Source organism: Nicotiana attenuata, unplaced genomic scaffold (assembly GCF_001879085.1).
Source record: "Nicotiana attenuata strain UT unplaced genomic scaffold, NIATTr2, whole genome shotgun sequence".
Lineage (NCBI taxonomy): Eukaryota > Viridiplantae > Streptophyta > Magnoliopsida > Solanales > Solanaceae > Nicotiana > Nicotiana attenuata.
The window spans coordinates 40,687-58,193 of record NW_017673522.1 but is presented as its reverse complement, the minus strand read 5'-3'; the positions used below and the strand labels follow the sequence as shown (position 1 = coordinate 58,193).

The 17,507-nt window shown below is 38.1% G+C and overlaps 1 long non-coding RNA gene across 2 annotated transcripts; it reads right to left on the bottom strand.

Moving 5' to 3' along the window:
• Positions 1 to 92: 92 nt before the first annotated feature.
• On the bottom strand, positions 93 to 16,542 carry LOC109216624. Of its 2 annotated transcripts, XR_002066515.1 has the most exons (4): positions 16,381 to 16,542; positions 16,177 to 16,265; positions 1,192 to 1,296; positions 93 to 420 (listed from the first exon to the last, which is right to left on the bottom strand). It is a non-coding gene; the product is annotated as an uncharacterized LOC109216624 (long non-coding RNA). The 2 variants fall into 2 exon arrangements; XR_002066514.1 differs by lacking the exon at positions 93 to 420 and having other exon boundaries at positions 427 to 1,296.
• Between the last annotated feature and the right edge of the window lie 965 nt (positions 16,543 to 17,507).

Sequence of the window (17,507 nt, the reverse complement as noted above, 5' to 3'; positions counted from 1 at the left end):
TTATTGTTCGCTCAAATTGTTCCTGCCAATATAAAGTTACCATGTCACAAAATATCTATATGGGGCAAAGCACGAACTTGAATCCTCAATGGTAGCCAAACAACTCAACCACATAGAATATACATCCTATGCATTCCATGTTTTCAGAAGCAATAGACGACAAAAACCAAGACCTCAAAGCGCAATATCATAGCTTCATCTCCATCCCAAAACATATACACAATTATAGTTGGTGGAAGTGCTGAAATGTTAGCACCGTACAGTCTCTTCATTTCTCTAGTTTTGCTCTTTTAGATTGTATACGAGAGTGCAACATAACAAAGGATAAAACTTATACATCACTGAATTCTTCAAGAGGGACCTTTGAGGATTTCCGTTACTATGAAAATATTGATTTCACTTTGCTCCAAGTTTTCGACCCTTCGGTAAAGAAATCCACATCAAACCAGAAGCACAATCAAAGGAAAGTAAGTGAAATTATAAGCTTTTGCTTTCACAGTTGGGACAATAATTGCAATTAGGATGAGTGGAACCTGAGCATGCGTTATATATTATCACACATTGATTGAAAACACAATATAGAGGTTTCAATTCTAAGCTATACTAACTATCTTGAAAGGGAGTGTATTTGTGCTTCTAAACTTAATTAATGGAAGGGGAAGTTTGCAGATACAAATTGAACTTGGATAATCTAACAACAATATTATCTTATTGTATATCTTATTACTTAGCAAACAATGATTGTCTCTTCCCGCAGCATAAACTCTGAAATTGTATACTAAACAAACATAAGAAAATCTAAATAATACATAAATATAATGACAGCAATAATTCTTGATATCCTTTTAGTTTACACCCAATGCTTTCATTCTCTTGTCCATCGAATTGCCAATCAGGTTTTACAGCTGAAAGCTATTTATAAATTAGGAAAGTGAAAGAAATAAAAGACTTCTGGTCATATACAGAATTTGGTATAAAAGGATCGATAGGATATCAAACTTAATTATGCGAACCCATACCACTCCATTAAAAATGAAGAGACTTACATATTGTAGTCCCCAGATTTATATCTCTATTGACCGCCTCCACTCAATATCAATCATAGGTAACGTTTATATCAAGAGGGGCACAAAAGCTATAATCTAATAAGTATCAATTCAATTGAACTTGCAAATACTTTCTAACATTTACCATTAGTTGCATAAACACCATCGGCATAACACTTTGTACAACCTATTGTTTCTTGTGGCTCAATGAAGTCTTCAAATTCAGAATAAACTGACTTCTTGTTCATGTCTGAGAAAAATTAAAGTTACTTACTTTCCAACTCAAGTGCAGAGAAAAAGCAAGTTGAAAGGAACCTAATAAATTTTGGGAGCATAAGTGCATTCCCAAAATGCAGCATTTCCAGTTCCAATTTCAGTTCCAGTGACAATATGCATAATAATGGCATAAAGCATAAAAGCATGTAAAATTTACCACTAAACTATTAGAGCCAAAGAAGCTAGAGATGGCAACATTCCGATAAAACAGAGGAATAAAATGCATTTTGCTTCTAGTCAAGTAATGGACAAATCACAAGGTAAATTGTTTCCTCTTATACAATATTGTATTATTACACAAGAAGTTTTGGCTTCAAGGCAGTACAACACAATGCTAAAGATTATTGTACCAAATATAATGGAACAATAACCAGAGTGCCGGTGGTGAAGTCTTTAGCTAAAATAGCCTAGGGCCGGTCAAGGGAAGAAGTTTTGCAGTTATCTACAAAAATTATTTTGGTTAGGAAAGGAAAGATTATATATATAATTACCAAAGTAAGAAAGGATTTGCTCAAAGAAATGAAGAAACTGCAATGTGAAGCAAAAACCAGATAATTTAGCTAAATCAGTAACGTCTTTGGCCTGTGAAGATAAAGAGAAATACTGCAGAAGATAGTAAACTTAAAAATGCACTTAAATTCCACTATTAATACCTGCAAAATCAAATATATAAACATAAAATTAAAGTATTACTGCGGCTTGCAAGAGTCCGAAACTTAAATGGCAAATTTTTGGACTCAAAATACGTTTCTACAGTTTTAAAAAGAAGTTACTTTTCTACCTCAAACGTGGTATTATACTGCGTTTTACTTTAACGGAATTTTAGCCGTTAAAGTAAAGCGCAGTATAATACTGCGTTTTACTTCTTTTTTGGGCCCACCAATAAGTGTTCTGCGGTTAACTGACATAACAATTATAAAGCGCGGTATTATACTGCGTTTTACATAAAAAAAAAATGCACCGCGAGCTAGGACTTGCCTTATTTAAAGGCGTTAGGATTTTATGAAAATCCATTCAAAACTTTTCCTTCAAACTTCCGTTCATACTTTTCTTCTTGTTATCAAGCACTTTTTTATAATGTTTGAAGAGCCAAAGATAAGGGTTTCATTATATTGGGGGAGTGAGGTTGTAATGGAGAATAACTTTGTGAGGTATAGTTCACCTCCACAGTGTCATGTTAAATTGCCGCTTACAATGGAGTACGATAAATTGGTATCGTTGTTACGTAAGAAAATTGTGAGGAAACGTTCGGTGAACCTTAAAGTAACCGGTAGATTTCCGTATTCTGTGACTCCGCAGGGGTTTGCTTATTATTCTGAGTTTAACATCGAAGATGATGAAACTCTTAGAGATTTTTTGCGGATTCCGGATGAAAACAGGAAATTTATTGTATTAAAATTGTTGGAAATGTACGTCAAGGTTGAAGACGTTCCCAATAATGAGGGTGTGCATAGTAGGGATAACCCCCAGTCATCGGGTGGTTATTCTGGAGCAGTGTTTGCTGGACAGATTCCTGATGAAAGAGTTTGCCTTGATTTAAACTTATCACCACCGGCGAATGAGCAGCGAGGAAATAATATTTCGACTTTATAAAATCCACGAGACGACTTGTAAACTTCAATTTTTCTACGCTTTAGCGATGTTTATTTTATGTTTGAATTGGATTTGTATTAACGCTCATATTTTTCATAGGGGGTACCGTCCGAATATGAATTTTACAAGTTATGACCCCGCTCCTAGTTGGAATATGCGTAGTTCTGGCGTGTTAGACCACGGTGGTCCATCCGGGAGTCATCACCAACAAGAAGATGTCCATCATGGAACGTCAACATAGTACGACTTGCAAGTGAAGTGATATAGCTATATGTGTATTTATCAAGTTGAGTAGCTTATCATTTTGTTCTTTTTGTGCAGTGAAAACGAGCAACTTGATGTTCCTGACCTCACACAGTTGCCCATAGACGACGTATTGACTTGTGATTTGGCAGATGCGCAGAGTCAGGAAGATGATAGTGATTATGACAACAATGCCGATGAGTCTGGAGATGACACACCCTTCCCCGATGAGGGTGATGATGAGGAGGAAGTGAATGTCGAACCTGAGCTGACGAGGGAGCATGCTCCTCCACCTCCCGTTAGACCAAGAGTGTACGAGTCCCACGTGCCGTTTCATGAGCGGAATATTCCCTACCTTGATAATTTGCCAAGTATGCCGGATGTGGATGCCCTCACAAGGGATGCTGACGAATTTCGATCAACAATGTGGGATGAGTCTAGACCAGCGGTGCTGGCAAAGGGCATGTATTTCCCGATAAAGCTCGCCTAATCAGGGCTGTAAAAATCTACAGCGTAGCCGCGAGATGACGGTAAGGGAGTCAACTATGGAGGAGGTGGTCCCCAGCAAGGGGGCGTTGAGGCACCTGTTGAGACAATTTATGAGGCACCCGATGAGGATCTTGGAGATGATCAGCCGGGTTACATACCTAAACAAGACGAGCCCTCCAGCAGCATGCCATCGTACAGCCTTCAGCTGGAGTTGCCACCATCGCAGGTCAGCCCGTCAGATCCATTGTTGATCACGGGTACATTCGACGGAGAAGTAGAGCAGCTTTTTTCAGGCCCATCTACCGCAGTTGAGGATCGGCCGACCCGACACGTGGATGGTGGGCGCAAGTTGAGTTTTGGCTCATCCCCGGCGGTTGCGGCAGATCTATCACAGGCGCAGGTATTTTTGTATTACTATTAAATTTTAATTTGTTTTTTTCCTTAATGATTTGCCATAAATTAATTTTTAATTTTCTTATTAAGGCTTCGTCCCAGCCCATGACGGAGCCCACTTTATGCGATGATGAGGACACCACGGATGCTTATATTCAGGAGCCTGACGAGACCATGGTAAGAAAATGTTTTTGACTTAACACGTACATTACTAATATACATTTTCATATACTAAGCTTACTAATTGTTTTGTAGGTTGCTGACGGATCGACGACCCCTTCTACCGATCCTGCCAGCTCTTCTGACGATCATGCTGCAGCGTATCCTCATATAAAGAGGCAACGTGATGAGGATGATCCTGATACTGTACCCGGGCGACAGGGGATGCGCCTCAGGCCAGCGGCTGTATTGAAGCACACAGGCTGTGGGACACATTGATTTTTTTTTTGTTTGTATTTTATGTAAATAATACATTATGTAAATAATGGCAAGAATTTTATTTTAACACAATTTGAACAACAATTTTATAATAACACTACAACACAAACACAAACATAGCAAACCTAACATAACATAAATTCAGTACAACTAATGAAAACACATGACACGGGAAACATTAAGATACACTACTACGCTCAACACGTACATGTCATTGTTTAGTCACGACCGCCTAGTATTCTCTACTCCAACCAAATTTGTCTTCCAGCTTATTTTTTTCTTCTTCCACCTCCTTGAGTTTCTCCTTCAACTCCGCAACTTCTAGTTTGGATTGTCACTCTCTTTCCACTGCTTCAAATACAAACTATGAAGATGCTGCAACTTTTCTTTGTAGTATTCCTGCTGACAGGGTTCATCAATCCATACCTCAAAATTGCAAACAAGTTCGTCGAGAACCCTATAAAACTTTTTCATACAAGCCCAGTAGCGGCGTCCAGCTTCTTCCCAACAGTCGTGCATCATGCATTTTTTGCCGCACTCGCACCTTAGGAGATAAAGGGGTTCAGACATTTGTTAAAGCGTAAAGAAAAACCTTGATTTTATGGAAATATTTGCTATTGGTTATTGTTAAGCGCAGAAAATAACTAGAATGCGCCCGTTATTTATAGGCAAGACAACACACAAAAAGTAGTATTGTACCGTGCTTTACATATTCAATTTTTCTGAAACGAAACAGCTTTTGTGCAGTCGGTTCAGCTTTTCAGACCGACAAGACAACACACAAAATGTAGTATTGTTCCACGCTATACGTATTCAATTTTTCTGAAACGAAACAGCTTTTGCGCAGTCGGTTCAGCTTTTCAGACCGACAAGACAACACACAAAAATGTAGTATTGTACCGCGCTATACATATTCAATTTTTCTGAAACGAAACAGCTTTTGCGCAGTCGGTTCAGCTTTTCAAACCGACAAGACAACACACAAAACGTAGTATTGTATCGCGCTATACATATTCAATTTTTCTGAAACGAAACAGCAATGTCTTCATTTTTCCTTTGTTATCTTTTAATTTCATGCATGTTGCTTTAGTTATGGTTGTTGTGCTTTTATCTCTTTGAATATTATGTTATGAAATTTCAATCTTCAAATTGGTCTTCTTTACTAACACCAATAAGTTAAATGTTGGACAACCATATCATCATCCCAACTCAAAAGGTCATGTTAAAAAATAAGATGTAACAAGATTGTGGAACATAATTTTATTTGATAGATATTGCAACATACACAAGTACAGACACTTATTACAAAAAATATTACGAAAACAAAACACTAGGTGTATCCTTGATAGTTGGGTACATTCGACGAACTTGCACCAGGAGCTGGATTACCACCGCCACCCGCACCAGCTGAAGGACATTTACGACGGTCGTGTCCTGTTTGCGAGCATATGCCACATTTACGTGCATAAACGGTATCACCAACATCCATTTGGTTCCGTATACACGTTCTCTTTTGCACTTGCATCTTGCGCAAATAGTCCTTGTTACACACCATTTTAAATGGTTCCGGCGGCCAATAATGCTCAGCACCCAATGGCTGCAACTGCCCACTGTATGTGTCTACGTATGCAGCAACACTATATTGCCTATCAACATAGTTGGTTGCCGCTAAACCAACTTGTTGAAAGCACTTCATGGCATGTGCGCACGGCATGTGGTAGATTGTCCATTTACCACATGAACACAACCTGCTGGCGTCATTCACCATCTGTAGATTATTCCCCCGGTGTCCGCGGATAGCGGTGCAAACTTCAAAAACACCCCGATCGTGATCGTACCGTAAATATGAATGCCAATGTGCTCGCCTCCTGTACTTCTCAAATCTCCTCATCGGTATTGGCATAAATTGAACACCCCTGTCCATCAAATCCGATGCAGCTCTATGCCTTTCAATGAACCTCTCCGCAATCTGTTTGAATGTCATCCGGACCACGGCAGTGACAGGCAATCCACGTGCAGACTTCAATAAGCCGTTGAATGACTCCGACACATTTGTAGTCAGGGCTCCCCATCGTCTACCACCATCAGCATGCAATGTCCACTTGTGAAGCTCATGTCCCATCAGCCAATTGTAGGCTCTTTCGTCTAACTGCCGAATCGCTTCCATGTGCCTCCTGAATTTGCATTGCTGGTGCTCAGTTGCAACCATCCACATTAAAACATGCAAGTCCTTGTTGGGATATTTCTTCTGAAAATTGGCCTTCAGGTGCCTCACACAGTAACGGCGGCATGCATAGGGTTCCTGCCATTCAGGCAAATGCCTTACAGAACTTAAAATACCACATGTCGATCACCTTAACATTGTTTGACAACGTGCTGCTTCAAGTGGTTCAAAAAAAGCGTCCACGTCTTTTTGCTTTCATTGGCACAAATGGCAAAAGCTAGTGGAAATATTTGTCCGTTGGCATCTATTGCAACTGCGATCAAAAGCTTAATATCATACTTTCCATAGACATAACAGCGCTTCTCTTCCCCTCCAACCGTGAGTCCGGACTGTCGCCGCGAAGTTGAGTGAACTTAATCGTAAGTCTCTTAGTGCAACTCAACTCGAGTACCGTCTATGGAAATTACCGGACGGCAATGCACAAAACCATCAATTGCTGGTTTAAATGACCAGAACACATAGTTGAAAATATATTCCGGTCTTCCCAGACTCCGCTCACACCTCCATTCAACAACAGTCCCTGGGTTAAAGTGTTGCAGTGCGGCCATGTACCTGGGTAGAGATGAAAATGACTTATCCCAGTCATCATAAATAATTTCAAAAGCACATTTGCGCCCGAGATATGCCTTTCTTTTGGTTATAGTAGACCCATACTCCTGGTGGACGGCTGTAATACACTCTTTGATTTTGAACCTAATGGACACTTCCAAGTATGGAATCAAGACAAGAGAAATCAAGTTTACATCCAAGTTGAAGTGATTCTCATTGAATGTTTCCATTTCACATCTGTGGGTGCTAATATATTTACCCACTTTCCACAACCCTGATTTCTTCTTGCTGGCACGCAACATCTAGTGACAACCCATAAAGTCTCTACGACATACAGCCTTGTATACCTCCGTAGTTGACTCCCTTACCGTCATCTCACGGCACTCTCTTATGTTGTAGATTTTTACAGCCCTGATTAGGCGAGCTTTATCGGGAAAATACATGCCCTTTGCCAGCACCACTAGTCTAGACTCATCCCACATTGCTGATCGAAATTCGTCAGCATCCCTTGTGAGGGCATCCACATCCGGCATACTTGGCAAATTATCAAGGTAGGGAATATTCCGCTCATGAAACGGCATGTGGGACTCGTACACTCTTGGTCTAACGGGAGGTGGAGGAGCATGCTCCCTCGTTAGCTCAGGTTCGACATTCACTTCCTCTTCATCATCACCCTCATCAGGGAAGGAGGTGTCATCTCCAGACTCATCGGCATTGTTGTCATAATCATTATATCTTCCTGATTCTGCGCATCTGCCAAAATCACGAGTCAATACGTCGTCTATGGGAACTGTCTGAGGTCAGGAACATCAAGTTGCTCGTTTTCACTGCACAAAAAGAACAAAATGATAAGCTACTCAACTTAATAATTATTTGACATATAGCTATATCACTTCACTTACAAGTCGTACTGTGTTGATGTTCCATGATGGACATTTTCTTATTGGTGATGACTCCCGGATGGACCACCGTGGTCCAACACGCCAAAACTACGCATATTCCAACTAGGAGTGGGGTCATAACTTGTAAAATTCATATTCGAACGGTACCTCCTATGAAAAATATGAGCGTTAATATAAATCCAATTCAAACATAAAATAAACATCGCTAAAGCGTAGAAAAATTGAAGTTTACAAGTCGTCTTGTGGATTTTATAAAGTCAAAAAATTATTTCCTCGCTGCTCATTCGCCGGTGGTGATAAGTTTAAATCAAGGCAAACTCTTTCATCAGGAATCTGTCCGGCAAAAACTGCTCCAGATTGACCACCCGATGATTGGGGGTTACCCCTACTATGCACACCCTCATTATTGGGAACGTCTGCAACCTTGACGTACATTTCCAACAATTTTATTACAACAAATTCCCTGTATTCATCCGGAATCCGCAAAAAATCTCTAAGAGTTTCATCATCTTCGATGTTAAACTCAGAATAATAAGCAAACCCCTGCGGGGGTCACAGAATACGAAAATCTACCAGTTACTTTAAGGTTCACCGAACGTTTCCTCACACTCATTTTCTTACGTAACAACGGTATCAATTTATCGTACTCCATTGTAAGCGGCAATTTAACATGACACTGTGGAGGTGAACTATACCTCACAGAGTTATTCTCCATTACAACCTCACCCCCCAATATAATGAAACCCTTATTTTTGGCTCTTCAGACATTACAAAAAAATACTTGATAACAAGAAGTATGAACGGAAGTTTGAAGGAAAGTTTTGAACGGATTTTCATAAAATCCTAGCGCCTTTAAATAAGACAAGTCCTAGCTCGGGGTGCGGAATTTTTTTTATGTAAAATGCAGTATAATGCCGCGCTTTATATATTTGAATTATTGTTATGTCAGTTTACCGCAGAACACTTATTGGTGGGCCCAAAAAAGAAGTAAAACGCAGTATAATACAGCGCTTTATGTAAAACGCAGTATTATACTGCGCTTTACTTTAACGGCTAAAATCCTGTTAAAGTAAAACACAGTATAATACCACGTTTTAGGTAGAAAAGTAACTTTTTTTTAAAACTCTAGAAATGTATTTTGAGTCCAAAAACTTGCCATTTAAGTTTCGGACTCCACAGAAGAACAATGAAAGAGAATGAATTAATTGTAGATAAAGAAAAGAAGAATCAATCTATTAGTAATCTCATTCTAATTGTGCAGCTTGGTGTACTAAGCTGCCGCTATGTGCAGGGTCCGGAGAAGGGCCGGACCACAAAGGTCTATTGTACGCAGCCTACCCTGCATTTTAGCAAGAGGTTGTTTCCACGACTCGAACTCGTGACCTCCTCTTCACATGGCAGCAACTTTACCGGTTACAGCAAGTCTCCCCTTCTAATCTCATTCTAATTGTACCTCAGAAATACCTTTTGGGTGCGACCTTAGATATGTTGTTAGTTTGGTAGTTAAATAGCATTAAATAACTTTAATCCCATATGTATTAGGAGTAGGACATATATATATATGGCTCACTGTATCATTGTTAAGACGTGAATAATATCATATTTTTCTCCCGTGCATTCTCACATGGTATCAGAGCAGCAGTGAGAAAACATCCAGGAAAGAAAACCCAGCCGAAAAAAAGTCGCCGCGCTTCAATTCTGGCAACCTTTTTAGGGTTGTTTTTCGTCAAACCAATTTACATCGGTGTGCAAAAACCAACACCACCACAAGGTCCCCCAACCCCTGACGACCAAACCCCAACCAACACCTCCGCCGTCAGACATCTCACTCGCCGATCTGAGAAATTATTTTCCGGCGAGATCTACTCCACGCGCCGGCGCGTGGAGCACTTTCCGGGCACTTTTTGACAAAGTTCCTTCAGAGCAGTTGGATCGACCTCAAATTCCGAGCCTACCCATAATTTTATTTTTTAATTCCGACCACTTTGAGTTTTTCCGGCGACTACACTGATTTTTTTCGGCAGATACAGTAATTTCCGGCTGAAACAGTGTCTCTTTCGTCTGTTTCAGCGAGTTTTCAATTGATTCTTTCTGTTATTTGGTGATAATTTTATAGACCTCTCTTCAATCCAACGATGTCTTTGGGAGTTGATGCTTTCGGGTCTAAAAACCCAGGTTCTAGCAATTCCGGTGTTATGATTACCTCCGAACCTTTAATGGGAAGTTCAAACTACTTAGCTTGGGCTTCGTCTGCCGAACCGTGGTGTAAAGGTCAAGGTGTTCAAGATCATTTAATCAAGAAGTCTAGCGAAGGAGATGAAAAGGCCAAAGCACATTGGGAGAAGATCGATGCTCAATTATGCAGTATTCTGTGGCGATCTATTGATTCCAAGTTGATGCCCTTGTTTCGTCCATTCCAGACATGTTGTTTGGTTTGGGAAAAGGCTCGCACTTTATACACTAATGACATATCTCGTTTCTATGATGTGATATCGCGGATGACAAATTTAAAGAAACATGAATTAGATATTCTACTTACTTGGGACAAGTACAGGCAGTCATGGAGGAATTTGAGAGGTTGATGCCAGTTTCTGCTAGTGTTGAACAGCAACAAGAGCAGCGAAAAAAGATTTTTCTAGTTCTTACTCTTGCTGGACTTCCTAATGATCTTGACTCAATACGTGATCAGATTTTGGCTAATCCGACTGTCCCCACAGTTGATGAATTATTCTCTCGATTACTTCGCCTTGCTGCAGCACCAAGTCACCCAGTGATCTTATCACACACTTGACTCATCTGTTCTTGTATCCCAGTCAGTGGACAATCGGGCATCTCAAACTATGCAGAATAGACGAGGAGGAGGTCGTTTTGGAAGATCTAGACCCAAGTGCTCTTATTGTCATAAACTTGGACACACTCGTGACATGTGTTATTCTTTACATGGTCGTCCACCCAAAAATGCTTATGTTGCTCAGACCGAGACTACAGGTAACCAGGGATTTTCTTTATCTGAAAGGGAGTATAATGAGTTCCTTCAGTATCGAGCAAGTAAGCAGACATCTCCACAAGTAGCCTCTGTTGCTCAGACTGATACTTCTGTTGTTGGTATTTCTTTTGCTTGTGTTTCCCAGTCTAGTACTCTTGGACAATGGGTTGTGGACTCAGCCGCTTCTGATCATATCTCTGGTAATAAATCACTTTTGTCAAAGATTGCGTATTCACAGTCTCTTCCCACTGTTACTTTAGCCAATGGGTCTCAAACTAAAGCAAAAGGAGTTAGACAAGTGAATCCCCTGCTCTAGATTCCGTTCTTTATGTCCTTGGCTGTCCTTTTAATCTTGCATCTGTTAGTCGTTTGACTCGTGCCCTCCGTTGTGGTATATATTTCATTGATGATTCTTTTATTCTGCAGGATTGCAGTACGGAATAGACGATTGGAACAGAACTTGAATCAGAAGGCCTTTACTACCTTAATTCACTCAATTCCTCCGAGGCATGTCTAGTTATTCACAGACGTTTAGGACATCCAAGCTTATCCAAGCTTCAGGAGATGGTGCCTCGTTTGTCTAGTTTATCTACATTAGAGTGAGTCATGTCAGCTTGGGAAACATACTTGAGCCTCCTTTCCTCGTAGTATTGAGAGTCATGCAGAGTCTGGTTTTTCTTTAGTTCATTCTGATATATGGGGTCCTAGCAGAGTCAGTTCAACCTTGGGATTTCGTTATTTTGTTAGTTTCATTGATGACCATTCAAGATGTACTTGGATTTTCTTAATGAAAGATCGTTCTGAGTTGTTTTCTATATTCCAGAATTCTTGTGTTGAAATTAAAAATCAATTTGGTGTTTCCATTCGCCCTTTTCGCAGTGATAATGCCTTAGAATATTTATCCTCTCAATTTCAGCAGTTTATGACTTCTCAAGGAATTATTTATCAGACCTCTTGTCCTTATACCCCTCAGCAAAATGGGATTGCAGAGAGAAAGAATAGGCATATCATTGAGACTGCTCGCACACTTCTCATCGAATCTCATGTTCCGTTGCATTTTTTGGGCGATGCAGTTCTCTACGCCGGTCACTTTATGGTCTAAAGCAGTCTCCTCGAGCCTGATTTGGTAAGTTCAGCACAGTTATCCAGGAGTTTGGCATGACTCGGAGTGAAGCTGATCACTCTGTGTTTTTATNTTTTTTCTTGACAGAAAAAAAGATAAGGAAATGGCTCCATGTGCTCTGATTCATTATTTGGGAGCATTACCAAAGTGTTTCAAAGGTGGGATTATCTTGACGTAGGTCTGTCTCTGGCCTAGATCAACCTAAGTTAAATGAAGTCTCTATCGTTCTGCTGAAAAAATCAAATATGAAACTTCATACACCTTAAAGTTCATATGACGAAAAGAGATTTTTTTGAGGTCCTTATACTCATTATGATCACTCTGTGTTTTATCGGCACTCTGCTTCGAGTCTCTGTATTTATCTAGGTCTGTGTGGATGATATTGTTATTACCGGCAATGATCAGGATGGTATTACTAAATTGAAGCAACATCTCTCTCAACACTTTCAGACTAAGGACCTGGGCAAACTAAAGTATTTTCTGGGTATTGAGGTCGATCAGTCTAGCTCAAGTATTGTGATATCACAACGGAAGTATGCCTTAAACATTCTTGAGGAGACAGGAATGACAGGTTGTAGACCGATTAACACTCCGATGGATCCGAATTCTAAACTTCTACCAGGACAGGGGGAGCTGCTTAGCGATCCTGCAAGATATAGGCGGCTGGTTGGTAAATTAAATTATCTCACAGTGACTAGACCTGACATTTCCTTTCCTGTGAATGTTGTAAGTCAGTTTATGGATTCTCCCTATGATAGCCACTGGGATGTTGTTGTCCGCATTCTTCCGTATATAAAGTCGGCTCCAGGCAAAGGGTTATTGTTTGAGGATCGAGGTCATGAGCAAATCGTTGGTTACTCAGATGCTGATTGGGCATGATCACTTTCTGACAGACATTCTATGTCTGGATATTGTGTTTTAGTATGAGGCAATTTAGTGTCTTGGAATAGTAAGAAACAAAATGTAGTTGCTCTATCTAGTGCAGAAACAGAATATCGAGCAATGGCTATGGCAACATGTGAGCTAATTTGGATCAAACAATTGCTAAGGAGTTAAAATTTGGTGACATTAGTCAGATGGAACTTGTGTGCAATAATCAAGCTGCCCTTCATATTGCATCAAATGCAGTGTTCCATGAGAGGACTAAACACATTGAGATTGATTGTTGCTTTATCAGAGAAAAGACACTCTCAGGAGATATTGCTACAAAATTTGTGAAGTCGAATGATCAGCTTGNGCACCAGCTTGAGGGGGAGTGTTAGTTTGGTAGTTAAATAGTATTAAATAACTTTAATCTCATATGTGTTAGGAGTAGGACGTATATATATATATATATATATATATATATATATATATATATATATATATATATATAGGGCTCATTGTATCATTGTTAAGACATGTGAATAATATCATATTTTTCTCCCGTGCATTCTCACATATGTAATAGTTTTTAACGCAATCCAAACTATCACAAAATCTTATCAAGTGATGGACAAAATTCACGTAAGTGAAATTCGAGTAAAGTGTAGCACCTTTTTAACATGTATTTAACAAAGAGTTAAATTACGAATAAAACTACACCTTATCTATAATTCTTTCTTCCTTTTTTATGTTTTAATTAAAGATGGTTAGCTGACAAATAAAAATTCAATGATTTTAAGTTTTCAGGATAATTCGGTTCATCTCTCAGTGAAGCATTCAATAGGCATTCGTTCATTCTAATATAAAACCTAAATAAATATTACTATAATTTTGCTCAACCACAGATATGAATAAATGGAGGATGACTTAAGTTCTATGGTCGTTGTAATTCACAATACACCCGTGTTAATTCATTAGTTTATAAACATATAAACAAAGAGAAAAAACAAAAAACTAAATGCACGGGCAAAGAGGAGAAAGAGATCAAAATGTCAAGTCCCAAATATTTATCCTCCTTTCCGCAAGGCTAAAACTGTATTATGTATTCTATTTGAAGGCATAAAAATATTACCCTTTTATTCTCAAGTTTTCTTTAATTATTTCTAAAGCACCCGATCAAGACAACTGAGTTTTCCCCCTATGGCTACATAGCAGGAATTTGGATATATTTATGCGCACATTTGAAGTATTTTGCAAGTGGAGCCTAGCTTGTCACTTCCTTTACATTCCAGAAATAGTAGCTTCATTTTTCTGGTATGTACCAGCTCTTCTCGACCACATAATTGTTACTTTACAAGAAAGGCACAATTTGTCATTATATATCTCTCGAGAAGACAATATTAAATTTAACTTACCATCTTTGGTTTCATTCTGCACTATCTACTAAACGTTCTGGGATCCAACCAACCCCTCATTCTTCTTTACCTTTTTCTCCAACAGTTCATTCCTTAGTTCTATGTGACCTACCTAACCATTCATATTTTCATTCTATGCTTCTACTATATATCTGAGTATTCTCTTCTTAATAGAGACAAGAGGGAGGATAATGAAGCAACTCAACCCTAACTGGGATCTCCTAATTTATGTCTGCACTCTTTAGGAAAGCACAAACTTTATGCAATTTTTTGCCTACTGTCCTTTTTTCCTCCTTTGACTATTTTCAGACTCGAGAACTTATACACTTTTTCTTGTGGATATTGGACATTGTTTTTCTTGACCTTCTTGGATATAGGAGCAAAATATGTAATGATTTACACATCTGTGGGGATTTTTCCGCTAACGCTAATAAATCACGGGAGACTTCTTAAGTTCTATGACACTGCATCTAGAAGGCTTACCTTTCTTTTATCCTCACTGGTGGCCATTCTGTGAATATCTAGAAGATAACTAAAACTTTCAGTTAATGAGAACTCCACTTGGTCATCATTACCCATATAGTGCACAACATGAAAAGAAAACAAAAGAAAAAGCCAAGAAAATGATGGCTCAATATCGTCTGAGGGGATGTGCTTACCACTTCAAGCAAATGAACATAAAGCTTTGAATTATCACTATGCACTATTTCAAGTGTATCAGCAGCTACATTTAGAGGCTTAGAGATCTCCTGATGTAGTAGCCAGTAGGCATGATTTTCCTATAGGATATTTTATCACACTTTATGGACATATTATCTCCTGATTTTTTTTCCTAGAATTAACACTGTTTTTTATTTTATTCTCCAAAAAATTAGTCAACTAACAAACAGGTTACTATTCAGGGTCCACACACTAAATTTCAGAAGAAAATTGCAGGAATTTCAACTACATTTCCTGCATAAGTTTTGATAATAAAAGAAGTCAATGAATAATGCAGAGATAGTAAAATCCGTACCAACAGCTATAAAAAGGATAAGTTCCCATGTAGCTAATACAATGAGGACTCCAGGAGAAATTCTTACTCATTTTGAAGAAAAAAACCAGAGTAAAAAGCAAAGAAGGTTTCAATGTTTGCATTATGAAAGGTACAAACAGAAAAGCATCTTCCCTATATTTATTCACTTCCTTTCTTCTGAGTATTCAAGAAACTGAAAAATCACAAGAAATTCAAAAATAAAAGCAAAAAACAGAAAAGAAATGGAAAAATAAAAGGGAAAAGGACTGAGCAGAGAAACCAAAAGATTGAAAATAAAAACTGGGTATACATCAAAATAAAACAAATTAATAAGTTCCCACAACTTTTTGGTTTAGGAAGAGGCTTACCAATATTTTGGAAGATACATTTAAAGTTCATAATTCATATCTCATCGCAAAAGTTTTTCTTATTAAAGCAGGCGATTAATTTTAGGCGAAATTTAGTCATAAGCTATTTTCTCTCCACCATTATTTGCTGCTATTCAGGGGCAATCCGAAATAAGAGGAAAACTACCACATCATCAAAATCTTATCACCAAGAAATAGATGAAAAAAATGAAGGAAAGAAAAAATGAAAGACGCAAGAAAAACTCACTGTACCTCAAATATTTTCTGCGCCAATAGTTTTGTTGTCCAAAAAATTGTACGCAAGTCCAAAATTCTCTTCATGACTCATAGCATCTAAAAGCCTTAAGCCGTGTAATAGTTATAATAGTACATGCAAGTGCAAAAATAGTTAAGAAAAGAGTATAAATAAGTGCAGTACTGGACGTCTAAGGAAAATTCGAAAGTGAGAATGCTTACCGGTTATTATTCATAAATAAGTATCGCAACGCCAGAGCAAAACTCAAACCAGATTGAAAAATTCTGGAAAAGTGAGGCCAAGAAACAGTAACAAAGGAGAAAGAAAGGTAAGAGAGGGAGAGAGAGTCTTGGAAGAATGGAGCAAATTCTAGAAAGTATGGATACGAGGGTGCATGGCGAACTGGCTTATAACCACTTTTTGGCTTATGTATCCTATGCTAAAATTAAAAGTGCTTATAAGTTTAGTGCTTATAAGCCAAAAATAAGCCAAAAGTCATAAGTTGGTCTCCCAACTTATCAAATTTCAGCTTATAAGCACTTTAAGTTTGATCATAATATTTACTATTCTATCCTTAAAATACTTCTTTTTAAAATAAAACTTTTCGTATACCCAGTTTTTCAGTTGCATATTATTAATTTCTAATACTTTTATCTAAACATGTAACTGCTTATTTTTTAAATCAATTTCAGCACTTAAAAATACTTTTCAGCACCTAATACTTATAAGCTACTCTAAATCAGCTAAGCCAAATGAACTCTGTGGATATCAAGGAAGACCAAATGTGCAAAACAGATGTCCCCGAGAATTAATTTACACGTATTGGAACGTCAAACGTGGGCTTACATTGTAAAATTACGGATTTACATTAATTACACTAAGCATATGTAACGTCACTTAATTGTATACACATTTTATATATTTTTAAATCAAATAGTTATCCCTCCTATACTATAAATATTCTACAAAATATTAGTTTGGATAATATCTTAATTGAATTAAGTGTTTATGTTCGAAATATTAGATAGATCCATAACTAAGTATAATGAAATGTAATAAACAAATGAAATTACAAGTAAAAAATTTCAATACATTTAGTTTTGTGAGATTTAAGAGGATAAACAATTTGTTTGAAAAGTTATTATTCACACCTTTAATTAAAAAAGAAAATAGATACTTTCTTAAATAGGAAATGACAATGGAACAAAAGTAAAAATAAATAGGAAATGACAACATATTACTTAGTACGTGATGAGTACCATTTATTAATATACTAGATGAGGAAAGGTCCGTATACGGGCCCAACGTTATAATTTTATTAAAATTATTGTTTAGTTAATTAACTTTT